Raw genomic sequence first — 27961 nt, forward strand, 5'->3', positions numbered from 1 at the left:
GGCTGTATTTCTCCTAGGATGAGGTCTTTTATAAAATGACAAAAAACATAACAACTCATTTTTTGAAGAAGAATCCACTTCTTGTAGATTTATTTTTATAAAATAAAATTTTACAATTTTTTGCTGCCCGGATATGACCCTTTGATGAATTTTGAATAAAAATTTTACAGCAGATACATCATCTCTCTAAAACACTGTCATTTTTGTGAAATATCCAGTCAGCGTATGAAATATAGTGGAAAAATTAATCTTTCGGTATCTACGCCACTTAACAAGCTTGACAAAACTTCATTCACATCACATAATGAGCATTACATTCATAAGTACTTGTTCAAAATTTGATCAAAATTGCTCCAACGGTCTGACAGTTATAGCAAAAAACGATTTTTTAAACTAAATTTTGGAGAACTGTATCTTTCTTAGGAGCAAAATGACATAATGTATGGTATGTCAACTTATTTTTTGATGGTACTATCGAATAGTGGATTATTGACATTTAAAACTGGACCACCATGTATATGTAAAATTTATTCTGGTATAATTAATTGATGCTAATGTGGAAGGGTAGACAGAGCGTTTCAGGTTTTATCTGAGGAATGTTGTTAATATAAACAAATTTTGGTTCCAACAAATAGACTGTTCAGTTTGAGCCTGCTGAATTTCAAGGCTACTGACAATATGGCCAAAATGTTTAATTAAAACCCCTTTGTAAAATATAACCCTTCAAAATAAATTATTTAAAACAAATAAAAATTAATATGACGTCATATTTTGCTGCCTGCATGGTCAAAATTTTGTTGTCACTTTTATGTGTTTTTGTGTGCTGCTTTTTGTCGATAGGTAAGTCTATTTATAAAAACCTTTTTATAGTTTTTTTATTGAAATGTACAACCTTCTAGCTATTGTTCACCCGTAATCTTGTGTTGAAGAAGGATTTAAATAAAGTCCAAAACGTTAACATTAAAAAAAAATTGACTTGAATGCTGTTTCATGAACTGAATGAAGTAAACTGGCCTGAAAAGTTGACCAAGAAAACATAACGAAATATTACATATAATTGGTCAAAGAAATTCAAGTTTAAAAAATTTATTTTTTTTTGCTCTTTTTAACTAATTAGTCTTTATTATACTACTTATAGTCGGTTCACGACCTTGGCTCTACTCTATGCTTTGAATTTTGAACTTTTGCCCCCTGTATATTTTTAACAACGATTTTTATTTGAGGTTATAGGAAAATATTTCTTTCAATTTCATTACCGTGTTGCCAACTAACAATGAGATGTTCGATAATACAAGTGTCTTCCTCTTAGAGTTAAACAAGATTCATAAATTAATATATATTAAGTAACTTGTTTTATTTTGTGTGTATGATAGACATCTATTACTTATTAATTAATCCGTACTAAAATTGTTCTTTAATCTGTTGGTTTTTATACAGCCAAATAATGACAATTCTTTACTTAAATGTGACAACGTTCAGTGTTTTGAACTCTTTGAATAATAAACCAAAAAATTTCTTCCTCGGCGTTTTAAAAATTGTTGTCGTTTCATTATACAGGAAAAAATCTATTTATAGGATAGATATCCAAAAAGATCGTGAGCAGTCTATATGCAGTATATTTCATTTTCTTCTAAGCTAACAATTTATACTACTTAAGAAATGTAGACACCGCTAATAAAACACAACATGTTAAATACACATATTTCACAGGTTTAGATTCAAAGCTTATCTTTCTAACCGCGTTTTTGGTGTTTTATACAATACAACATACATTCTTATACTTATACAGGGTGTTTCAGGTTTTAATACGCAAACTTAAACCGTGCAATCTATGTCTAAAAATAACTATTGTTTGTAAAGTAAACTATATTCCAAAGATGCTCTGTTAAAGAAATACAGGATGTTAAAATTCTCTACCAATTTGCATTATAAAATTCAGATGTTTATTTCTGAAAATAAAATTAAAAAAAATTGTTTGAACGGTTACAGATACGGAATCAATAAATGATATAAAAAAGTTTCTAAATCGAATAAGAACTTTGAATTTTTAAGAAAAAAGCATTATTGGCTCACTAGAAAACAATTTGGGGAGCTACAACTACAAGAAAATTAAAACTTCAACATTGTATTTCTTTAACGAAGCATTTAACAGCTTTAACCTAAACTAAAAAAGTGTGAATTCATACGATATAATATTATTAAATATTTTATCTATACTTTGTATCCTGAATATTTTATATCATCAGTTGCAGCAGTTTGCAAAAAAAAATATTAATGTTTCCAGTATGTTTATTATAAAATTTTTGGCAATACATACTAATGAGTTTCATTTTAATTTTGATATGATTTTTTTATCGAATATAATTATAATTCTTTAGGACAAGTCTGAATGCTGAAAGATTTTCTAAACTTTTACATACACGAAACGTATTTTGTGGACTATATCCCGAATAAAAATCTACTGTCATTTCTATAATATAACCTCTTTTAGTTTAAATTGACAGATTTTATTAGATATGCCGGCAATTGGTTACATAGTAGCTATGATTTGAATAATTTGGTCACCAGAAGGATGGAATTTTAAAATGGGAAATAATTTATTGAATTTAATGGTCAATCTAACACCATTTGCAACCAAAACCATTCATCATTCATTTCTGTTTCGTTCTTGAGTTATTTTCAAAAAATCATAAACGAGCATTTTGAAAAAAGTGTTGTGTTGCAATGATTAAGCTAATTTGAAAATTTTTAAAATTTAACTTGAACATTGTTAGAGCAACTTTTTAAGGACTATTTTCCTGAGTATTTGCTTTTCAGTTCCCTCGTTTCGGTTTTGCAAGATATTATAAGATCAACTTTTTTTTCTTATGAACGAAATTCGAAAAGCTCGTTTTTTGCTTTGAAAGTATACAGGGTGATTCACGATGATGGAATATTAGAAATATCTAGAAAACGACTCAACATTTTACGATGAAATTTTGAGCGTAGCCTAGGTTGAGTTCAAACTCTCTTTCCAAAATATCTTGGACTTTGCTATGTTGCCAGATCAGTCGGAAAGGACACCAACTTTTGATTTTCAAATGGAGCACCCTGCTTCTAATCTTATTTTTGAGTTCCTCGTAAGAAGGTTAGTAATTAATGGTAATATTTCCCTATACCTATCTTGCACCGTTTCTTAGATATTTCATAAAAAATGGTCGATTTTTCAGCAAAACGGTAGTCTAAACATTAATTAAACTCTCAAGTCCTGAAAGGTTTGCTAATATGACCTTTTGTCCTCAGTTGGACAATACTACATAATTGAAAAGCCCAGAGAGAGAAAATGAAAAAAAAACCTACAGGGTGGTCAGTATTTACCTTTTAGTCGGACAGAAAGAAAAACTGCCAAACGTCCGTTTTTTTATTGGATACATCGGTGTTTTATAGTTTGTATTAAAAGAATATCGTATATATATATATCGTTCAATCGTAATCCATACTACTCTGAATACAGACACCTGCTTCGGCTTAATGACTAGTTGTCATTCCTATAACCACAACATGTTCCGACAGATATTTGTGAAATTCAACTTGGTTTAAACTGAGCACAAGCAGGTGTCCGTATTCAGATTAGTATGGATCACGATTTTATAGGCACTTTATGGAAAAACTTTTAATAAGTCAGAAACAGCTGAAGTTAGGTATAGGAAGAATATACATAGATTTGTTCTAAATTTAATGTTCTTTTATTACAAACCATAATACATTATAGGATCCATTTAAAAAAACGAATTTCTGGTAGTTTCTCTATCTGTCCGACTTAAAGGTAAATATTGACCACCCTGTAGGTTTTCTCATTTTCGGTCTCTGGGCTTTTCAACCATGTGGTATTGTCTGACTGAAGACAAAATGTCACATAAGCAAACCTTTCAGGACTTGAGAGTTTAATTAATGTTTAGACTACAGTTTTGCTGACAAATCCACCATCAATGTCTTGAAATCAATTGATTTGATGAATGAGATTGGAAACAGTGGGTCCCATTTGAAAATCAAAAGTTTCTGTTCTTTCCGAATGATCTGACAACACCGCAAAGTCCAAAATATTTTAGATAGTAGTACCCAACTGTAGCGCTTTTCTCGCGGTTTTCTTCGGTTACGTTGCCTCGGGCGCCACCTTCGTTATTTATAGTGGCTGAAGGTCCACTTTGCGGTACCTGGGTAGCCTTTAGACAGCTGGAGAAAAGTTCCAAAGGGTTCGGGAAGAAAACAAAATTAAAACAACTGTTTTCACTAATTGCACTGTATTACGGCTCTCAATACTTACAGTAAATACTCACGGTAACGAACACCCAATGAAACGGAAATTACCTTATACGGTGGTACGGGGAAAGCGTGTAACGATAATGAAAACTACCTACGGACCCTTCACTACTGATTAGCCTGACTACTGTAGATTAAGACTGACTGTGACACGGTGAAAGAACAGCGGTACGGTACGGTTATGTAAAACTGACTATTCGGCGCCGGAATTCGTTCCAAAACCCAAAGAGGCCCAATTACGTGACCAGCGGTGTTCCCGTCACTCGACCTAACCTCTAGGCGCCGCCCCGATTCCCCGGGGTAAGACAAATAGAGCCTCCGTTGCTCGCTGTTTCCCCAAGCACGCAACAGAGGTTTTCCAGTCTCGCGACGCTGCCAGTCACACAGCCGCTAATCCCTCCAGTATCCCCAAACCCGTTTACTACTCCGTTTCCCCGGAGCTAAGCAAACGAGTCACAGGTTTCACCGTTCCCGCTTGCTACACCGTTTCCCCGGTGTTCAACAAACAGGAACAGGACCAGAAGGATTACCTAACTGTTTTCACAAAAAAAAGTAACTGAAGCCGGCGCCGTTTCACCAGAAATACCCTCAAACGGAAAACCCCGGAAAAATATAGCAAATGCCCCAAATGAAAATCCCGGACAAATATAGTGAATGCCCCAAATGAAAATCCCCGGACAAATATAGTAAATGCCCCAAATGAAAATCCCCGGACAAATATAGTAAATGCCCCAAATGAAAATCCCCGGAGAAATACTGAAAATGCCCCAAACGGAAACCCCGGGAAAATACTGAAAATGCCCCCAATTTACAGTCTATTAAAATAACTACAGTTAACGGTACGGGTTTAAACAGCAAACAGAACAAATACCGGACGGTCGGTATGTGCCTATTTTTTACTTACAAATTCGCGGAGATAAGAGATAACGGTCGGCACGGATCGGCTTAGCTGGCTGGTTTCGATCTTTTGATGATCGAAGAATCCCCATTTTCCGGTTCGGGGCCTTCTTTTATACACAAAACCCACGGTGGGGGCTGTTAGTGGCGGTACCCACTCTCAGCGCTCACCGAACCATTTCGAACGGCCCCGGACGGCCCCGATAGAATCGACGCCACGACGGCCGCGGTCTAGCACCCTGCAGTGAAGGTCACGCGTATTTAAATTAAATCAGCGAAAAATTAGTAACTTCGTTACACAACCTAGGCTATACTTCAAATTTACACAAAAAATATGGAGGCGTTCTCTAGATACTTCTAATATACCATCAGCGTAAATCACTCTGTATAACATGTTAGGAAAAACTTTGTATTTATGTAAAAAAAAATAAATAAAAAGCTATTTTTAAGGTGGCATTGACTTGCAAATAGTACTTAAGCAATGTCGTTTTTGTCAAAACATCCAAAATAATTTTTAAAAATCATCTAAATAAGTGAGCTAAAAATTGCGAAACCTATCGACAAGCGAACGGGGCAATATTTGAGAATTTACCAGATTAGGACTAAATGGCGTTTATTTGCATTGATAGTCAGTTAAGTTTAGACCTTTATTTCATATTACATTTTTCATCATTTAGTTTATAGTTCATCCCACATAACGTCAAACTGCGTTTGAATACATATAAATCGGAAAGCTGAGTCTGAAATGTCGGAATTTTGTAGTTTATTTCGAAAAAAATGTCTTTTGGTTAAAAAATAAACATACACTGTGAGTAAAAAGTCCGGAACCCCTTAACTATTTCGAAAAATATTCTACATATTGAAAAACATCGAATATAAAAATTTTCGCATTTTAAACGTTTTACCGTTATGTGATTAATGAATTTACAGGGTGTCACAAGATGGCAATGAAATGATGTTAAGTTTTTTCTTATGGAATGACATTTTCTGATTCCGTCTCTCATTCTGATATATCATGAAATATGTTGTATGGTTAACTTGTACAGTTGCAATCATCCATAATTATTATTTTTAAATCATCTAAATTTGACGATTTTTTAGCATATACCTTATTTTTTACGTGGCTCCATGGAAATAATTGTAGAAGCGTCAAATCTGGTTATCGAGATGGTAACTCATTTCAAGCAAACGAACAACACAAAATACAATTTAACCATACAAAATGTCAAATATGCACAAGAATATCTCTAGGAAATAAGACGCTATTTACAAAGTGTGGTATTCACTGTATTTTTTAATCTCTCAAAGTAACAATCAATTAATTAACCACCGGATGAGAACAAAATTTAAACTGGAAACTCGTCCTCCGATTCATCTGTAATAAACTGTAAAGCTTAAAGTCCTTACACCTTTTCAATACTTTAGTAACATATGCCTGTAGTTATACACCACCAACTTCTTTAAAAAAACGTATTTAGCTACTTAACTGTAGATAATAAAAATTTTTAGTTGTGTCACATAGATTCCCAGATTTACCACCGTGCGTCGCGTGTAATGGGTATTATTTACAATTTAACGTGGCATTTCCATCCAATCAAATCAATTTACTATTGAATAAACTGTTGTTCACATCGATGAAATCCCAGTTTTTACCGCGGTAAAATTCTTGATTTTCAGATCAGTGTTGTTAGGGAAATATAACCAGTTACATTGTTACCTACCACGTTTTTGATCACACATTAAACGTCAAATATTTAGTTACGTATACGCAAAAAACATCGTTTTGAAAGTGAGTTTAAGCTGACTCCTTTAAAAAACTTGATCAAAAAAACTACACAATTTAGGGTTTTTGAAGCGGCAAGCAATTCTGTCTTCACCAACTAGATAGCGCCAGGTTAGTTCTTTTTGTTTGCAACAGACTAGAACTTACATCTTGGTTAAAACCAATCTACCTCAAACATTAGTTTGTCGAGCAGAATATAACTCTACGTCATATGTTTATGATATTTTTTTCCTGTATTTATACTCATTCAGTGTTTTCTTAAGCAAAAGGGCTTAACACCAGCTCAAAAATTATTATATTTATATTAACGTGGCTGAAATGCTTTAATTTGTTTAATACCAGAGTTGAGGTTTATTTAAAATGTGCGTAGCCATCGATCTTTTGGTTACCATATCTATTGCAAAAACAGGTCAAAAAAGGTTTTTTAAGACTTTATCAAATTTTGGACATTGACACACTATAATAAATGTACATAAAGTCATAGCTATTCTGTACTTTCACAAATTACATTTACGTTGGTTGAGAATTGATAGTAAGCTATTTTTTATTTCAGGCACAAGTTGCTGTGTACACAATTCCAATTTCCAAATGTGGATCATGAAGCAAAATAACCTTACTACAAATGTTTGACGCGCCTAGAACCACAAAAGGAACGTCATGCCGTCAAATTTCATCAAAATCAACAATCCTGCAAGTACTTCTGTGGGCAACTTGATACCCGAATTAGCAATTGTGATTTATACCAAGTATACCACGAATACTATTGCCTTGAAAAAGGTTCAATGCATCTGATAAAATATAAATAAATGTATGGGATTTCAAAGCATGGAATTCTTATTTATTTTAATAATAAACTAAAGATGGTCGGGTGAGTTGGGTGTAGTTTTATTTTTTATTTTGCTTTTCTATTACTGTACTTTTACTGTTTTGCCATATGCAGCATTTATTATGTGCGTTACTTATTATTTCGTCAGGTCAACAGTATTTGGCCTTATTTGGAGTTCTTATTTAATGTCGGTAATGTGTATTAGCGAAAGTGTCATTCCTTTTAATGTCAATCTACGCATGGCGAACTGAGTAACTGTGCAAAAGTTGACATTGGGAGTGAACAAAGACCAGCAATCAGCCATTCATATCTATCAAACTTATTTACTGAATTTATTTATTCTTTACCGACCTCCTTGACTTGTTCGGTGTTCTTATTTTGCCCGGTTGTAGTGGCGCTTAAACTTAGAAAGAACTATGCAAAAACAACATTTTCCAAACTTAAAAACTTCCTATTAGCTTGCAGTCTGTCGCTAGCACTTAGACTACGGGTAGTAAAGTGTTACATATGGCCCATCTTACTGTACGGCGCAGAAACGTGGCCTCTCAAAGCTGGAACCCTGAACGGCATCGAAGCGTTTGAAATGTGGACCCACCGGAGACTCTTGAGCGTGCTGTGGACCGCAAATGCCACGAATGAAGAAATTTTTAGAACTGCAGGCTACGAACGAGAAATACTTAGCATCGTTAAAGAAAGAAAAGTTTCCTACCTCGACCATATCCTTAGAGGTGGCAAATATCACATTCCTACACTAATTCTACAAGGAAAAATATAGGGGCATCGAGGTCGAGGAAGAAAGCAACACTCCTGGCTAAAAAACATACCGGACTGCTGTAACATCAGCGACGCAGTCACCATATTTGGAAGAGCCGAGAACGGCACTTGGCACATTGTATGAAGAGTACAGACAATCGCTAACGTGCGGATAAGCAAAGGGCACAAGAAGAAGCAGTCGCGCAATTAAGTACGCGTATGTGACATAATGCTGCACGGTCTATATCGGACCTCGTCCTGCCTTACCAGATCAAGGACATTTTTTTTTTCTTTCTCCATGGGTCTGTCGGCTGTCAGCTCCAGATAGCACGTAAGCCTAATGGCTTATTGTACTGTCCCCATGTTTGTCAAGGACAAGGACATACAAAATATTTCTCTCAATTTTTTTACATTTCATGTCATCCTCCTGATCGGGGTCACTTTTAATTGGGTTTCGTAGCACTGGTGCACTAACCAGGTTCTTTTTTTCTTCTGTTGAAGTAACCTAATCAAGTCATGAGGGGTCGAAAGGGAACAATTTTAAAACTTGATAAGTTAGATGGCAGAAGGTTGTGTATATAGCAACTTTGAGTTTTTAAATGTAAAAATTTTAAAAACCAAGAAGACACCTTATTATGTTTTCCAGATATTTAATAATAATTAGAAAGTATACTTAATGTCAATATAAAAAAACTCGACATAACACCAATGAGAAGGTAATTGGAAGCATCAACTGAGAGAGGTTGAGGTGCTTTTCTTAACTTTAATATTGCTCTCTCAACTGAATCGTTAACTTTCAGGATCTTTTCTTCACATAGAAAGTACTGTTACATCTAGTATACACTTCCTGTAATAATTTGTACTCCTTATAAGTAGCATTTCCATCAATGTTTTGCTTTTTCATGAAAAGGATCCATAATAAAAAAAGTCATTCATCGAGTAGAATTAATAATACATTTTTTACATCTTTTTAAAAACACTTAAAGGTCGTTATTCTTTTAATGTGATCTGGTAGGAGATTAAAGCATTTTAAGGACATGTATACAGGACTTTTTTTTAACAAAGTGTGTTGATGGTAATTTACATCTGCTGTTCTGGTGCTGTAAGTCTGAAACGTTTCCAGATTAAATCTACTCTTATTTTTAAAAAAGAATGACACATTCATATACATACAGTCCAAAAACTGTTAATAGACGATTTTCCCTAAATTTACTTCTGCAAGAATCCCTAAAGCCCATCTTTAGTATAACTCTTATAGCGCGGTTTTGAGCAACAAATACTTTGTTCATTGAACCGTTTCAACCCCAGAAAATAATCCCATATTTAATAACGGACTCGAAGTTTGCACAGTACAAAATTTTCAAGCTATTTGTATCCTGCAGATACCTAGATGTAACCCTTATTCCGTAACATATTGAAGCAAGTCTATGTATCAACCCTTGCACATGTTCATCCCAGTTCAGAAATTCATCCATAGCAAGTCCCAAAGCGACAAAAACTGCTGTCTTTCTGTTTTTGATTGTGAACTGTCTATTCCCTACAAGAAGATTAGTGTCATCTGCATAACAAGTAATACCCTCATCCGGACTAGTTGCCATAGACGCTGAGCAATATTTTTTCCACATGTGGACTCTCTAACAATCTGCCTTCTCCCAGTTAAGTATGATTAAACAGACTTAGGGCATTTCCCCTGACCCCATACAATTCAAGTTTGTCTAGAAGAAGATGTGGATCTACACAGTCGTATGTTTTAGATAGGTCTAAGAATATTCTCATTGCTAAACAGCCTTTTTCCAAGGTCTATTATTTTTCTTGTAAATTCAAACACAGCAGTGTATGTTGATGATCCAGCCAAATATGCATGTTGAATGGGTTGTATTAAATTAGACCTATTCATAAAGTGTAAAAGTCTATCACCCATTACCATTTCAAATAATTTTGCAAAGGAAGGCAGAATACTAATAGGTCTGTAGTTGTCCAAAACTGTTGGATCGCCTTTCTTAAAGATCGGTCTAATTACTGCTGTTTTTAACTGGCCAGGAAAAACATCCTGCTCCAAAGCATTGTTTATCAGAAATGACAAAACATGGCAAATGTATGGAACTGTCATCTTTACAATACTAGCAGGAATCTGATCCACACCAGCATTGTACTTATTCTTGTACTCTTCATTTTGGTAGCAATTCCACATACCTCGGCCTCAGACACTGGCCTTAATAACATAGACCGGCTATTAGGATTAATTTGAACATCAGTCTTAACATTGTTTAATATTTTTATTATATCTGGAATTTTATTCAACAAAAATTTATTATAAAGAGTAGGCAACTGCTCTATGTTCTCACCAATACCAATATCCGAGTGTTCTTCTTTGCCTATATTTTCCCTATATATTGCCCACATACATTTAGATTTGTTATCAGATGTCAAAATACATTTTTGATACCGCTCAGACCTAGTAATTTGCAAAAGATTGTCATATTCTTTTTTTACTACTTTGTACTGAGTTTTATATTTACTGTCCAATCTACATAACATAGGAGGAATGTCCAATCTATTTTTGCAATCTTGTACCTTCGGGTTCGATTTGTCGTGTTGACTTGTTTTTATTACTTAATTTTAAAGGAAAACTATAATTAAAGATGTTAATAAAATCTCGAATAAAAATATTCCATTGTGAATCAATGTTTTCATTTCCGTTATTATAGTCTAAAGACCAATAATCATTTTTCAAGTAATTGACAAAATACAACTTATTTTCCTTACTATAGAATCGCCTATAAGATGCCATATTTATACTAGGTGCCTCTAATTACAAAACAATAATTTGAACCATATGATCGGAAATACACGTTTCCAGAGTATCGCTATCTAGATAGTCTAAACTACTATTTACAAAAATATTTTCAATGCATGTTGCAGAGTTATTGTTTTCTCCAGTATTCAAGATAGTTTGTCTAAATCCTTGTGATTCCAGCATTGATAGCATATTCAATTTAAGCTTATTATCTTTTAGCAATTCAACATTAAAGTCTCCTGCTATGCAAATTGTTTTGGGTTTTTGTCCCATACCGGCATTCAGTTTTTCAATTACTTTTCAAAAAAAACGAAATCACCCGAAGGTGGCCTATAAATACAAACTACCCTAACCCCTTGTTACCCCCTGAAAATGACAGACCACTACAGCACACTCTATTTTACGTGCAATTGAAAGTTTACTTACATCTTTTCTGGTATTAAACTCCACAGTTTTATGTACCGGGTCTTCCACTAACAGAGGTCATCGGCGATATCTCAAAAACTATGAAAGACAACTTTGAAAAAAAAATATATATAACTAATGTGGCAAAGAGAAAATGCTGAGAATATTTTTTTTAACAACTCTTCTGCTAAGTGGCGCAACTTACATAATAAACGCAAAAAAAGTGAAATAACTGTGAAAATCTAAATGAAAAGCTATGTTTAAAATAACACACTTACGTTTTCGAAGCAATTCTACACATTTTTTGTATAAGAAAGTTTTCTCTAACTTCACGCGTTTTCCGTTGAGGGCGCTGCGAATCTCGTCACAGAAAAATTTAAATATCTTGATAACGGATAATTATTGTTTAATGAAGTAATAGCTCGTTAGAAAGGTATTGGTTTGCTCTATTTAATGGTCTAACACAATTTATTGTAGTTAACTAACTAACTGCTAGAGGGCGCTTTTTCAAAAAATCGCAATTTCTTGCGGTTATCTCAGAAAACTTAAATGAAATGGTACCTTTTTTATATTTTAGATAGAAAGAGCATACAATTTTGATTACGTCCTGAAAGTTTCAAGTCGCTATCAATATTCGTTTCATAAATATGCATGTTTAAAATCGATGCGCCGTAAACATATTAAATTAAAAAACTATGCCTATAGTTATTAGGTTATAAAATGAACGGGCTTCATACCTTAATATTAATAACGAGTTAAACTTAAAAATAGTGTTTAACGTATGCACTTAAATTATATAACAGGAATGATTGAAAAAAGCAGATAAATAAATGAAAAAAGTCCTCTAGTGCCGTCCTAAATGTTCAAATTGACGCCCGTCGTTCTCGATGCACATAAGTAGCCTGTCTCTAGTTGATGTGACAGCAGATTTTATTTCTACTTCAGGAATTCTACCTATGCATTAAACTATTGCTTGCATCATATCTTCCCTTGTAGCGGGTTTGGACGAATAAACCTCATGCTTTACTTTTCCCCAAAGGTAAAAATCTAAGCAGGTTAACTCCGGAGACCTTTAAACAGGTAGGTATACTTAAGTGATGATTAAAATACAATTTGAATTTGAAAATAATACCTAAGAGGCCACCGAAATAAACTGCCTTTTCCAATCCAGCGGTTAGGAAAAGAAACATCTAAATGGCGCCGAACATTTTGCGTATAATGTGCAGGACATCATCATCCACCATCATGCTGAAAAAACATGTTCTGACGGGTGTCCAGACATCTTCTAACAGAAGAGGTAAATTATTTTCGAGGAAATGTAAGTACCTCTCGCCATTCAGCGTTTGTTCGAAAAAAAACGGTCCTATAATTTGACCGCTCAAAATTCCACACCATACGTTTAAAAGCCATCGACCTTGGGCTTGAACCTCATGTAACCATCGAGGGTTGGTACGTGACCAATACCTAGTACTACGCTGATTTACTGTTCCATCAATGTGAAACGTTGCTTCGTCGGTCCATAATATTCGGTATAAGAATCTATGGTCTTGCGCAAGCATGTTTAGCATCCAATGGCAATGGATTAGACGACGGTCAAAATCTTCTATATAAAGAACTTGATGGCGAACCATATGATACGGATGTAGTCTAAATATGAATCATTCAATGTATTATAATTTTGGAGTAATTGTTATTATTTTATTTAATAAGTAATTCTAGCTAATGGGTCCAAATAAACATCACAAAAACACCTCGAATAACTTCAATAAAGTGAAACGTGGACAAACCGGGTATAATTGTGGTTTAACTGTTATATACCATAAACAATGCCAAAAAAAAGGAAAAGCCGAAAAAGTGATAAAATCTGTATTTTTAGGAAACTATCAACAAAACGCCATTTAAATTTGTTTATGACAAAAAACTCCGCTTCTTTTGTTTCCGCAGCCTACTACATATTTTTAATCAAGATACCTAGGCACTGCAAAATTCTTACCGTAGGTCAGATGTAATAACATGCATATTTATTAAACGAATATTGATAGTGACTTGAAACTTTCAGGACGTAATCAAAATTGTATGCTCTTTCTATCTAAAATATAAAAAAGGTACAATTTCATTTAAGTTTTCTGAGATAATTGCAAAAAAATTGCGATTTTTTTGAAAAAGTGCCCTCTAGCAGTTAGTTAGTTAAAAAAAATATTTTCAGAATTTTCTCTTAGCCACATTAGTTATAAAAATTTTTTTTCCAAACTTGTATCTTTCATAATTTTCGAGATATGGCCGATGACCTCTGTTAGGGGAACACCCGGTACAATATAGCGATAATTGTTGATCTATCTTGCAATCCATACTGTGTACCAGAGAGTAATTGGCAGTGATATGAAAAAATATTAATTCTAAACATTATAATCACAAAATTATAAACACTCCAAATTTTTATGCATTGTTTATGATAAAACTGATAACAGCAGCAAGTGCCTCAATGAGATATTTTAAAATACTCGTGGGAATCACATCTTTCCCAAAACTGTTTTTTTTTTAAGTTTTTTCTGCAATTACAATACAGAATCTCATGACATGTGCGCTTGCTTTTATTAATAGGCTACATTTCTAAGTTAGTATATGATTGAATTCTTTGAGAAACCAGTAAGTTATCCTGTTCTTTTTGGTATTGTTATATTTTTGTTTATAATAGATATTTTATGTCTATATTTAGACGACATAAGCAAGTTGTTTCGCTTCTCTTTACTCTTAATTACTTCAACTTTATTTAGATATTGACATTTGTTTAATATTTATATCCGCTATTAAATATCCTTTTTGGAAAGTGTTGATTAAACATACCATTAAATTTGAACATAAAGACTCGCCATTGCTCATTTACGTCTTCACACTGAACGGTATACACATTGAGCCATTGACGCGGCATCGACGACGGTTGTGACATAGCCAAAGGGCGTGGCACTTCCTCTTGATGAGGGGGCGTGTCGTCTTCTTCAGGGTATCTCAACTCCTGAATGCGGTTTTTGGGTATAGTAGCTAGGGGTGTACGCTGTAAGGTTTCTCGATGGGTTTTGTCGCGTATTATAGGGGTGCGTGTTACGCCGAGGGACGCTCATCGTGCTTTCGTGCTTTCGTTGAATTAAAGGTAACGGGCGAGTCCGACGGTCACTCCGCCAAGACACGAGTCACCGCTACAAACACCTCGGACCGTGCACGCTAACACGCGCCAATCGGAAAATTAATAACTTCTGCCCTTCTGGGTTTGCGATGGGTAACCCACCCAGTGAAAAAACGTTTAAATATGTTGAACCAAGTCAATTAAAACGGGATGCCAGCTAGTCACTCCGGGAATAACAGAAAGTTGCACAAGGCGCTACCCTTTCATTCAAGAAGTGCCAGGCTATCTCCCTGAGGAGCCCCGGCACTCCATCCTCTTCCATCCTCTGGTCAAAGTACGGTGGCCACGCAATGTTGAAGGCGTTTTTCAGGTCCAGCGTGACCACCAGTACGTGCCAGTTTGCCTCCTTGTGTTCCCTCAATTTCTCTCTCATCCTCTCTATTGCCATTAATGTATCTCTAGACCTCCGGAAACCGAACTGCCTCTCATTGAGACAGCCCGCCCCTTCATACCAGTTGACTATCCTGGCGTTGACCAGCCGGTCAAGCAACTTACCGAGCGTCGGTAACAGACTGATTGGACTGTGCCCTCCGCTCTTCTTTGGCAGCCACCTGACCCTAACCACCTTCCACACCTGCGGAAAAACTCCCCTTGATAAACACGCCCCATACACTCTCATCATTCCCTCTCTCCAGACTTCCCAGACATGCTTCACGCACTCGTTGGGGATCCTATCGTCCCCATACGCCTTTTTCCTTTTCAAACCGGCAATCACCCCTTCCAGTTCTTCCACCCTGAGGTCAACGTCGAAGTTGACATTGGCCCTCCCCTTTTTTCTCGTACGTTGGTAGGTTTCCCATTCTCATCCAGAGTCAGATCCGGGTGATATTTCTCAATCATCTCTCTAACCCACTCTTCCCCTGTCCCTATCTCCCTACCGTCCCTAGTCCTAAGTGCGGACTCCCCCCTGCGAACCCCCCATTTATTTATTAACTCCCACACTCTGTCCCACGAGTTGTCGGTGGTCAACTTCTCTATCTGCTCCCTTCTCGTTTCCCTCTTTTTTATCATAATGGCCCTCTGTAGTTCTTTCCGTTTTGCGTAATATTCGCGTTTTATAACTCCCTCATTCATACTCCCCCTACTACCCTGATACTGTCTCCTCATTCTCTCCACTTCTCTCTTTCTGCCGCTCAAGTCGTCGTCCCACCAACTGTTAGCGGCTCTCCCAATCATCCTTTTCCTTTTAATCAACTTACACGCATCCTTGCAAAAGTGTTGCATCCTTCCGGCTTCCTCCTCGAGATCTTCCACGGCCTCGATATTTCCCCACCTAAACCCACTCAGATACTTTCGAAACCGTTCCCAATCCGTCGAATTAAAGTCATACTCCCATTCACCCTCTTTCCCTCCAAATGTCACGTATTTGTGATCACTTAGAGTTTCCGTGTCTCTCACCTTCCATTCCCCTATCTCAAAATCTCTTGCCCACGTCACATCCACCCAACTGCCATTCGCGCTCTCGAACGTCGGACCCTGGTTCCGATCGTTTGCGTGCTCCCATCCATACAAAACTGCCATCTCCATAAGTTCTTCTCCCCTTTCATCCGTCGTCTCTCCTCCCCATGCTTGGTTTTTGGCGTTAAAGTCCCCAACCAGAAGCATGGGTTCTTTAACTCTCCTCCACATTCTCTCCCTCTCTCTCATTCTATGGTTTGTACGACTGCCTGCCGTTGGCTCGTCGTACACACCAACCACTCTCACCTCTTTATCTAAGACTCTCTCTCACCCATATGACCGATTTAGCATTTGGTTTGCCAAACCTCTTAAACCCCTTCCACTCCGCCTCGCGTTTGAACGGTTCCGAAAGCAAAACCACATCCACTCCGTTCGCCCGTACGAACTCCTTCATACACTCAGTCGCCTCTATTCCCCTGCCCAAATTTGTCCAGCCCGCCATTAGTGGTAATTAGTGTTCTGCAACCTCTGTTCAATTTTCCGCCTACACACGGGACATTTCTTGTCAGAGGCACTTCTCCTTCCTTGCCACACCAACCTTCTTGCAATTTGGGCAGTCCCACTCATCCTTCACCAAACACTCCCTAACCTCATGATCCCCGCCGCACCTGTTGCAACACCTCCCATCCGTACATAGGGCGCCAGTGTGGCCAAATTTGCTACACCTGTAGCACACCGCCATATCCGCAAACTCCTCGACCACATACACCATCATACTCACCGTCACTCTCTCTTTCTTGACTAAGCGTCTAAAAGGGTCCCCTTTTAGTTCTACAACCACATTCTCAAACACCTCTCGCCTGCAAGGCGTCCTGAAGAGGACCCTTGCCCCATTCATACAGCCCCATACCTCTCCCTTCCCACAGTTCCGCATTTTCCTCGTAGAGGGCCATTATGATTTCCTCATCCTTTAGTCCTTTTTCAACCCCCGTTATTTTAAGTTTCGGGTTAACCCCCCTACTCTCATTAACCCTCACCTCTGCCCTACCCTGCAAGTTGGCTCTTACCCTTTCCTTTTCCGTGTCATTGTCAAAGACCGCCATTACTCTGCCCTCTCTAACCACCTTCACGCTTTTGACCACCGATACTCCCGCCCCGCTTATCATGCTTTTCACTTCCCTCACTAGCTCTTGCCCCTTTTTCCCTTCCCTTTCTATGGTGAGCTCATACCTCTCAATTTTCCTCTTTGGTGGAGTTTTCCACCCCTCTTTGTTTCCCCTCCCTTTATTTGCTCCCTTCCCCAGCGTCTCCGCATAGGTTTTTTTCCTCTGGACCCTTGTCTATTCCCCCCCCCCCCTCTTTCCTCTCCCTGTCATCCGCCCACGCCCCTCCATCCCCTGACGTATCGGTTCACTTTCCCTCTTTTCTAGTGCCCTATCTCTCTTTTCTAATTCCTTATCATAAATGTCCCTAATCAATTCCTGTTTTTCCCTTTCCTTTTCGCAGTCTTTTTGTAAACCTAAAACCTTCCTGTCCATTCTCCCATATCAAAGGAGAATCTCGCCCATCACCCTGCTGACTGTTGTACTGTCTTTAACATTGAATTTTTTTTTTCAGCTAGTTTATATGTAAATTCGAAATTATTCTACTACCCTAAATATACGCTAATTCTAATATAGTCTGTAATTGTTCGGCCCTGTTACATACCGCGAGCTGTCGCTTCCTGACCCTTATTAGGGCTTAAGCCTATTCCGTTACCCACCATCACACAAAACCACTCTCAAGGGAACCCACCAGCCTCCGCTTCACCTAAAATTCCCGGGGAAAGCTAAACCCTGTTTCTTTTTCCTTTTTTCCTCTTTCTCTTTTTTATCTTTTTTCCCTTCTTTCCTTCTTTTTGTCTTCTTTTTTTCCGCTCTTTCTCTGTTATTTTTCCCCCTCTTTTTTTTTTTTTTTACTTGTGTTTTTTTGTTTTGCCTTCTTTTTTTTTTTTTTTTTTTTTTTCTCTCTTTTTCTTACCCCCCCCTTTTTTTTTTTTTCTGTTTTCTTTTTTTTTCCCCTTTTAACAACATAAGACTCTATCTCTTTTTTTTTTTTTTTTCTTTTTCCCATATTGTACATATCACTAAAATAATCTTAACCTATACAAAGCTTATACAAATCTTACACCTAGCTTAACCTCTACAGTCCTATACATATGTTCAACAGATCAAACAAATAGCTAGTCCTTTCCCATTTTTGCAACGATTTTTATCTCTTTTTCTGGCCGTTTTCCGTGTGTACATATGACCTATATAATATTAACATAATCAATTCTTATACCTATCTTAACCTATACAGTTTTGTACATATTTTCAACAGCCTACGCCTATCAGACCACCCTCGTCGTCTCACCCCAGATCCACGATACCCGGCTCTCCTCACCCTTTCAACCTCTCCCATCCACTCGCCCCCAGTCTCTCCGAAACCCTTTCTCTCCCCTCCCTAATCGTAGTTCGTGTTTCGTACCTTCAAGTCTACCTTACTCCTATACACAGGACACCTTCTATCCGACGCCCTGTGGCATCTGTCCCCTCTAAAAACTCCCATTCTCCTACAGTTTGGACAATCCCAATCCCCCGTTTCCTTACAATCCCTAACCTCATGCGCACCCCCACATTTATTACAACATTTACTCTCCATGCACCTTACACCCGTGTGGCCGAACTTGCTGCACCTATAGCACACTGCCAGGTCAGCAAATTCTTCCACGGAATACCCTATCATACCCATCGTAACTCTTCCTTTCGTGATGAGGAGCCTGAAGGTTTCCCCTCTTAGCTCCACCACCACGTTTTCTACTCCCTCCCTCCTGCAGGGTCTCCTAAAGAGTACCCTTGCCCCTCTCATACACTCCTCATACTCTCTTTCCCCCCACAAATCCTTATTTTCCCCGTACATAGCCTCTAATATCTCTTCGTCCTTAAAACCCTTTTCCACCCCAGTAATCTTCAATTTGGGGTTTATTGCCCCGTTTTCCCCAACCCTAACTTCCCTCTTTCCTTGTAGAACCTGTTTTGCCTTCTCCATATCCTTATCACTCTCAAAAGTTACTACAACCTTCCCCTCCTTCACCTCCCTAACCCCCCTGACAACCGATACCCCTGCTTCCTTAATCAAATCTTTGACCTCCCTTACTAGTTCCTGCCCTTTTTTTCCTATCCTTTCTACTGCTAAGGACCATTTTACTTCTCCCCCTTTTGGCGGCATTTTCCAACCTACTTTTGTTTCCACATTTTCTCTTTTTTCTCTACCCAACGCCTCTGCAAAAGTTTTCTTTCTCTCCACTTTGCTCCACCCTTGGTTAACTTCAACCCTGTACCCTCCCACACTTGACTCCTCGTCTCCAGATGTATCCCTAACTGTTAATATCTTTAACTCCTCTATCTCTTGCCCCTTAGTCACCCCCTTAATTTGCTTAACCCCTTTCCCTACCCTTGCTACACTTACCCTATCTTCGTTTTCCCCCTCTACCCGCCCCAATAACTCCATTTTCCCCTGAAAGTCCTCCAACAATTTACCCAACTTGTCCACGTCGAACCCCACACTCCCCTTATTCCTAAATTCTTCCAGCTCCAGTTCTCTTTTCTCGAGCTCCTTCTCCAGTTTACCAATGTCCCTATCATAGACCTTACGCATTATTTCCATGTCCTCCCTATCTTTCTCGCTATCCTTTGCTAATTCTAGCACCCTTTTTTCCATACATCCATGCCTGAGGAGAACCTCAACCAAGACCATATTAATCACCGTCCCCTCGTACCGAGTGAGCCTGGTTTTTGCATTTGAGATCTCGCTAATCTTTCCCGATATCAACCCAACCAGTTCCACGAAGGTGGCCTCGGCCATCACATCTTCCAGCTGTTCCCTTTGTAAACCATTTCTTACTCTATCTCTAAGCGCTTTTCCCGGCGGGGAAAACTCCCCCTCTTCATCAGAAGACATTCCTACTTGTTCCTAACTATGTATATACCACGACTTTACAAACTTTTTACCGAAATGACTAACCTTTGTTACCTGCCGGTTTCAAGTGTTCGCCCAGTCCGCTTTCCCCCCACTGCGCAGAGTTAAAACTACTGCGCACGCGCAAAACGACAAAAAATCCAATTACTGTCTTATTCAGTTCCCAGTAACCCCATTAGCCCTTTACAACGCACTGCGCATAGGTAAAACCTACTGCGCATGTCCAAATTCTCAAAAAACCCAATGAACCTTCCAGTGTATCCCCCTTGACCCCCGTAACAATATTTAACCCACTGCGCAGATGTAAAACCTACTGCGCATGTCAAAACTGAACAAAAACCTAATGACCCCCGGAACCTATTCCTAATGGCCCAAAGAACCAAATGTATACAACTGCGCAGAGGTAAAACCTACTGCGCATGTCAAAAACGAAAAGAAACCTAATGACGCGCGGACCCTATTCCTAATGACCCCAAGAACAAAATGTATACAACTGCGCAGCGGTGGAACCTACTGCGCATGCCCAAATATACAAAAAACAAACTGACCCCCCCAAACGCTGCTACTCAATGTCCGTAACGTAATCTACACCACTGCGCATAAGCAGGACCCACTGCGCATGACGAAAACCGTCAAAAACCAGCTGACACTTATGATCGATTCTCCTTAACCTCAATAACAAAATGCATACAACTGCGCAGCGGTGGAACCTACTGCGCATGCCCAGACTGTTACAGTTCAACGTCGCGTTATATTTCCACGTCCCCTTGTATTCCTAACTCTGTTGTCGTGATGCTATTAAGAGAGTTATAGTGAGTCCCGCTATTTACCCGCATAACCTTACGTTACCTTTCTACGTGCCGTTACAGTTCCCCCTAGCGTTACCTTTCTACGTTCCGTCACAATTCTAGCTCATGTCTGAAAAAAATTTGTGCACCGAACGGACCGATAGTGGCCAGCCGGGTCGAACAAAACTCGGCGCGCTTAGATTTCGGCCTGCAGTAGGTACAGTCGACGAAAATCGAAGCGAGAACCGAATTAGCCTTAAGCGACGTAGTGAATGACGAATCAAGGACCCGTTACATTTTCAGTTATATTTGCATTTCAATGTCCAGTTACATTTGTACGTCCCCTTAATTTTCCCCGCGTTAAATTTTCGCACCCGTTAGATTCCTTGCTGTTATGGGTTGTATTGTTATTGAAAACGAATTTTCTTTTATATATTTGTTTTGTGGCTTTTAAAAAAGCCGTTTTTTGCCGATCGACGAGACAACACGATCAACGACTGAATAAATTATTTTTTGAATGAAAATAATTTGTTCAGTGGTTTCGGGCGCTGAAGAGACGTGTCTTCGCCGAACATAGTACGGTTAGAACGCCTCTCGTAGCGTCATCCGTCGCCCGCAACTGCCCCAACAGTTGAAAATACTCCTCGCGTTGCCTGGTCAAGCGGTCTTCTTCTTTTTCGATAATGCGTTGCCGGCGTTTAGTCAGCTCTTTCAACAAGTTCAGGTCAGCCTTAATTTCTTTGACCTGTTGTTCGACGCGCCATTATAAATGACAGGTAGAATGGTTTCAGATAAGCGGGTTAAACAAGACTACTGCTTTTTACCCTCCCATTGCTGTAGACCAAAAAAACAAAAAACTCCCATTGTGTGCCCTAACAAATGCTTATTATAGTACCGCGTGGAGAGCGCGGTACTATAATAAGAGTAAAGAGTTATTAAAAGCAACTCCCTTAGTTGCGTTAGAGTCTTCCAAATATAAGCGCAATAATTACAACAGCAACTAATCTAATGACCTGGTTAAAGGACTGTATGTATTGACTAACTCTCGTTAATTTCAGTTATTTATATTAATTAATTTTAGTTATTAATAGTTTAAACAGAAAATTCGTAGTACAAACCGTACTTTCGATTTATAATTATTGATAAGTACATATTCCGCTGGATCAGAAAATTAAGAATCCAGAAGGACGATTACCGCGATATGTAGAGAAACGTCAAGCTTTTCATTGTGACTTACGGCACCGGAACGGAAAAATTCATGATGTTTAGAGTATTGATCAAATCGCGGAAGTGATAGACAAAGAAGCTACAAAGAGAACTGCAGTGAATAACAGCGTTTCTAAAAAGGACATAATAAATGGTCTACACTCAGACCCTAATTTGAAAGTAATCAGAAAATGGTTGAAGAAGAATTTGTTACCAGATTGGCAACAGATTTCCAGATATGAACTGGTTACTGGTTGCAGTGGAATTCGCTTCGACTGCGAGATAACTTAATTACTCGCAAATGGGTCCAGACTACAAACGCTCTGTTTACCAAACAATAGTGCCCAATTCCTGCAAAGATAGTGTGCTGCGAGAACTACATGACAGTCGGGAAGGAGGACACTTTGGAGTAAACCAGACTTTGGCTAGAATAAGAGATCGATTTTACTGAATTAAGGAATGGTTTAAACGGTGTGACCGGTGTTCATTAAAGAAGCAATCAAGTACAATTCATTAATTTGAGAGAGATAAGTTTAAACTAAACAACGACCGAATGAAGATGAGATTAGACCATAGGCCAGCTGTTGCCGGTTATAAGGAATGGCTGTATTAATCTAGGAGAAACATTGAAGTCAAAAATTGCAACGACCCTGGGAAGGACCATACAAGATAGTGAAGAAAATAAACCTAGTCTACCGAACTCTACTGTCATCACGATCCAAACCGAAGGTAGTTCATGTGGAGAGACTAAGTCCATACAGAGGAAGAAATCCGCCATCTTGGAATGTTCAGAATGACGCTATCCGGGAGCTTTTAAAGAGGGGGGCACTGTTACAAAGGCCACAAAACCAGATAAAGATTTCCTGAAATTTAGGGAAAAACTAGGGGTCACCATATAGGATTTCCCTAAATTTAAGGAAAAAGTGAACAACTTGGCTCCCAGGGGAGTCCAAAGCTTACCCCCTAATACGAAGTTTCCACCCTCTAGGGCTAAAAATAAGGGAGTTATCCATATAACCATGTGAACTACAAGTCCCCAAACATCTACTTATGGACACATCCCGGTATCATTAAGGAAATGTTGGCTAGAGCATTCGCGACTTCATAAACGTTTAGTGGTCGTTTAAGAAGGACATTTTAGACTTTCACTTTCTGCCGAGCGGACGGAGAGTTCAGTTCAGTAGTGAACGAGTTGTGGAATTACAGCGGTGCGAAGCGAAGCAAAAGAGCGAAGTAGTGACAACTGGTAAGACTTTAGTGGTTTAAAACTGATTTCTAGTGTTGTAAATTGTTGTGTAATTATTGAATAAAGTTTTTTGAGTTTATTCAAAGTCTCACGTCTCTAAAAGAACGCCGTAAAGTGTAACAATATCAAATGGTGAAGCAACAGATAAGATAAGTTCGGGTAAAAAAATAAATGTGTTCTTTAGAGATTTTAAAATTTGCTACGCTTGAAAGAAATTTTGCTGAACCCTAAAAAATTGTTCTTAGTATCTATCTGGCATTGGTTAATATATTTTTGGACTTCTACTAACGATCTAAAATAGTTTCATCATTGCTACTTTGCCGCTTGTATTAAAAAGTATCATCACATCACCCTTTTTATTTTAAATAAAAAATCCTGTAGGTATATTCTTATAAAGTTAGAATCGCAATCTGTTTCTAACCATTTTTCATATATATATATATATATATATATATATATATATATATATATATATATATATATATATATATATATACAGTGCGTTTTTTTTAACGCGCAACATAGGATTTCACGTGTTAAATTTTTAAGCCCATGTTAGACCATGTTATTTTGGAACTACAAGTATAAAACTTGACGGGTGGCTATTTCGTACCCTGAAGCTTAAGTAAATTTACCAATTCGGCCTAAAAAGTGTTAAAAAACTTGCAAAAAATCATCTTTTTTCGAAAAGGTTTTATCGTTTCATACTCCCTGTATGCATTGTTGTTCTTTGTTGTTTTTGATACTGGCACGGCAGGTAGCAGGTAAAATTTGGCGTAGAAAGTAAAACAGGGTGATCATTAACTTTATATCAAGAAAGTTAAGAACAAAAGAAGTATTTTTATAAGTGAATTGTTCAAATTGACCTCCGTTTGAAGCCAAACAGTATATTCCAAACAATCATAAAATGCCCTTTTGACGTTCAAAAGATATCGGGTCGTGATGCAGTCAAAATAAGTCACTTTACCTGCTACCTGCCCTGCCAGTATCAAAAACAACAATGCATACAGGGAGTATGAAAGGATAAAATCTTTTCGAAAAAAAATGATTTTTTTCCAGTTTTAAATCACTTTTTAGCCCAAATTGGTAGACTTACTTAAGATTCAGTGTACTAAAGACACACCCGTCAAGTTTTATACTTGTAGTTCAAAAATAACATGGTCTAACATGGGCTTAAAAATTTAACACGTAAAATCCTATGTTGCGCGTTAAAAAAAACGCACTGTATATATATATATATAAACAATCTTTATTTTCCAACAAGAAAAAACGGCTATCGACCATTACGGTCTTTCTGCCTATACCATTTTTTATTAATACGACTTTACGTCTATTTTTTACCGTTTCCGAGATTTTGCTACATTTAATGTGTTTTTTTAACACTGAATCAATGAGGTTATATAGTCCTCATTTTGAGCAATTGCTAAAGTAAATTAATTAAGATAATGTATTTGAGTTTTTATAATTATTGTTTTAACAGTCTTCATCCGGCTCACTTTGTGTTCCGATCAGCATACCTGACAACGAGAATTCATTTCATTTGTTATAATTGGTTTTACTACTAAACCTTTTTATTTAACCTTCTTTTTTAAATTGACACTGTTGACAAACTAATAAATGAACTTCAATTGTTTGTCGTGTGATGTTACAATATTTTCTTTTTAGGTCACAGTCCATAACTGAAATGAATAAAAGGATAAGTGTTAGTAGTTTTAACACTTACGGTATCTTTAAATAAAAAGTACATAAACTCACATGCCGATAATAGTTTTTACGACTTTTCTTTGTAATTATTAGTTATTAACCAAGCGAAAGAGGTTTTGGCAATAACGATGATGATAATAATTACCTTTTTTAAGTAGCAGGAATTTTATTGATTTTAAATTGACATGACATACAAGCTTTGAACAAAAAAATAAAATTTCAATTTTAAAACCACTATTTGAAAAACTGAAAAATGTTTAACGGTATAAACATTTTGAACATATAATAAATTATTTTTTTGTGGTGAAATTTGCAAACCATTTTTTGCACTGTTGACAAGTAATGTTAACTTAAGTCTTGTGTGCGTTTGCGGCGTTTGGAATTTTAGGTCGCAGTCTTGCTTTGTTTCTTAATTTGTTCTCTTAGTGTTTTATGGATCTCATTTAGTTCGGTCATATTTTTGCTTATTATTTATTTTTTTGGTATCTTCCAGTTTTAGATGCTGGTTCCGAATTATGTTAGACAAATATTTTCTTTATGCTCGTGTTCTTGTATTATGGCGTCTACGGACTGCTGCAGCTACTGTCGTTCACAATTTAGGAAGTCACTCTTGATATTAGTGATACTAGTTTAACCCTGGATTGCTACCCTTATTTTCAGAACTCAATCTGCTACATGGGGTACAGGCGTACCCCAAATACAAAATTAAATATAAATAACTTATTTGAAAAAAATTAGGTATATAACAGAAAAACCACCTAGAATAGTATTCCAAATATTTGATTTATTTAACAAAAACGGTTTTTATATCATTCCGCACAAAGTCAGAGTTTCCAAGCGATGTTGCATTTGAGGTTTCACTAAATCAAGTGCCAGTTTTTTCTAAAATACTTATTTAGAGAAGCCATTTTATGTGTAGGTATTCTAAAAAATTATATTCAACTAGAAAACAATGTAATTCAACAACTTATATTGATAATAGTAAATTAGCAAAAATAAATACTTACATGGAAACACGAGCAGATATGCTACGCTGGGGTACACCTGTAACCCGGATAACAAATATCTCCTAAATAAGCACACAAACACGCTGCACGAATATCACGCATAAACAACCGACCCGTAAAATGAAACTACTCAGAAGGTCATGACCAAAGCGCCATCTGTTTTCCACTAGCAGGATATTTAGATAAGGCTGGGGTACGAGTGTACCCCAAGTAGCATTCCAGGGTTAAGGTCGTGCAGATGAACTACTCTTCCTTGTGCCTCCAGTAAATTTTTAGTCATAAATAGGCTTACGTATAACTCATGACCGCTTCAGAATCAAATCGCTGTTACGTTCATCGTATTGTTCCTTCTGGTTTATAAATCGGACTTTAATAGTGTAATGTATTAGTGAAATAAACCCACGGTTTGTGGTGCATTTTCAATGCATCCTGCTTGTTTGGTGTCTTTTTTATGTATTCTTTGCATTAAAGATGTTAGTAAAAAAGCAAGCTAAGGCTACAGGATAATATTACGGCCTTTTCTGGTGAACAGCCAACTGCTGTGGTAGAATCAGCGATAAACTGACATCGACTGACCGAGTAATCACTTAAATTTGTTAACCGGACGTAGCAGTATGTGGAACTGCGATCCGGCACTCCTCGTCCCTTGAGTCTCGTGAGAGGGCGCTAGTGTGAGGAGACCTGATGTTGTGTGTTAGTCCGCCTGTGTATTATACTCTGCTCATAAATGTCCGATGAAGAAGTTGCTTTCAGCGGTCACTTAATGTCGAGCTTTGGCCTGACGTTACTTCTGGGCAATATGATCCTGGCGCGACCGTTAATGGCTCTATCACCAAGTTCCGGCCGCGCTGTTGCGACGCAGCTGCCTCTCTGAAGCTCTCGCGTGCACAGCCTTCTTGCATCGTCCATCATCCTCATCCTTTAGCTCTCGCGTGTTTTTTTTTTTTTGATGATGATCTTTTCAGCAATTTGTTGTGACGGTGTACACTCTCACTGTGCACAACGGAGCAATTTTGCATAATATGCAGAATGCTCTCGAGTTCGAGACACGATACCTCAGGAGCCGTGAGTATGGTAAACCTTGACGGAAGGTTGTTGGTGTGAAGCTGCACCGCTCTGACGTAGTCTCGTCGTGACCAGCCATTGGGCTTGGCTATCCGACCTCCTCTCTCCTTGCTTGCCGCTCTTTCCAGACAACGAGAATAAGACCCAGCTTCCTCCATACTTGGGACGCTGGACAATTGCCCACTAATTTTGAAATGCGTTCTATATTACCCTTAAACACGTCTGAGCCCACAGCTCTCGAGACGACTGGATCCTCTACGATATTCAGGATCCTATTTAAGCGAGCCAGAAGTTTCTCTTATTTATTTCTTGCTATTTGGGTCTTCTGTCTCACCACACAGAAAAGGTTTGTTGATACCTAAAAACTACCTCCTTTTAAGAAAAGAGCCAAGAGCCACTGAGATATTACCCTCCTCAAATCCGGCACATCCAAACCTCCATCTCTCACTCCGCGTGGATCACATAGTCCGACGTATGCACCGAGAGATGGAGGATTCTCTTGATACATTTATTTAGTCGGCGTCCTTTAGAGCACCCCGGGTCACATCGGTGTTTTAAAGCCCGAACAACAGTCTCGAGATTTAGGTGGGTTATACAAATTAGTAGA

General features: G+C 37.7%; 1 long non-coding RNA gene and 1 pseudogene across 1 annotated transcript; one reads left to right on the forward strand and one right to left on the reverse strand.

Moving 5' to 3' along the window:
* The first annotated feature begins 541 nt into the window (after window positions 1-541).
* LOC145736531 (uncharacterized) lies at window positions 542-7848 on the forward strand. The gene is made up of 2 exons (XR_014179994.1): window positions 542-840; window positions 7533-7848. It is a non-coding gene; the product is annotated as an uncharacterized LOC145736531 (long non-coding RNA).
* Window positions 7849-12063: 4215 nt separating this feature from the next.
* Window positions 12064-13593, reverse strand: LOC145736659 (uncharacterized; annotated as a pseudogene).
* Window positions 13594-27961: the final 14368 nt, after the last annotated feature.

This window comes from Ips typographus, linkage group LG12 (assembly GCF_016097725.1).
Source record: "Ips typographus isolate SLU linkage group LG12, UJ_Ityp_2.0, whole genome shotgun sequence".
NCBI lineage: Eukaryota > Metazoa > Arthropoda > Insecta > Coleoptera > Curculionidae > Ips > Ips typographus.